We start from the raw sequence: 905 nt of genomic DNA, 5'->3' as shown, positions 1-905 counted from the left end.
ACCTGATTCTTTCTGCCTATAGACATCAGCAGCATAGCAATTTTGCAATGCTAGGGTGCATTTTAACTTTACCTTGTATTTCTCGATCTAAAGTAACGAGGAGTGGACTTGGCTGATTTGACAGGGACTCCGAGCAGAAGGCCAGACAATAACGGTTTGGTTAGAAAATAACTGCAGATGCTGGTACAAATCGATTTATTCACAAAATGCTGGAGTAACTCAGCAGGTCAGGCAGCATCTCGGGAGAGAAGGAACTAACCGGTTTGGTTAGTTCACCTAAACATCACCAATCTTGCAATCTTGTCAGGATTTCAAACCCAAAGGTCGTCTTGAGGTGCCTGTTGAAGTTACTGGAGCCAAGAAAGCATTAGGACGGCTTGTAAAAAGGTACGAATAAAGAGGACTTGAAATAAGAATGGGAGGTAGAAAAATGTAAAGGGAGAAATTGCAGGCAGTGGGACAGGTGACTTATGGTTTAGTTTGAAAAAGTGGGATAAGAGGCCAGAGAAGATGTCAGAAGAGGGCATCAGTTTGGGCTGACAGGGTGGATGGTCACGAGAACGTTCAGAGCAATAGAGAAATGTAAGTACAAATTTAGGAACTTTACTTTGGGAAAATGAGAGTTAATGGAATCAATTGAGGAAATTATATGTGAAAGAATCAGGCTAAAACTTGCATACAGAATACAGACGGGGAGAGTGTGTGGGGGATCGGGTCAGGGGATATCAGAGGCTCAGAGAGGGGTTCCAAGTGGTAATTATACACAATGAGCAATGTTAAGATGTGATTGAGAAAGTTGAAGGCGGGAAATTCAGCCCAAGCAGGAAATTGAGCAACCATCAGATGACGCAAGCCAAAATCAAAGTATATTTCAGCAGCTTCTGCTTTGTACCTTGTTTAAATAG

This window comes from Rhinoraja longicauda, chromosome 22 (genome assembly GCF_053455715.1).
Source record: "Rhinoraja longicauda isolate Sanriku21f chromosome 22, sRhiLon1.1, whole genome shotgun sequence".
Taxonomy (NCBI): domain Eukaryota; kingdom Metazoa; phylum Chordata; class Chondrichthyes; order Rajiformes; family Arhynchobatidae; genus Rhinoraja; species Rhinoraja longicauda.
The sequence above is the reverse complement of the archived record's forward strand: the minus strand, read 5'-3'. Positions refer to the sequence as shown.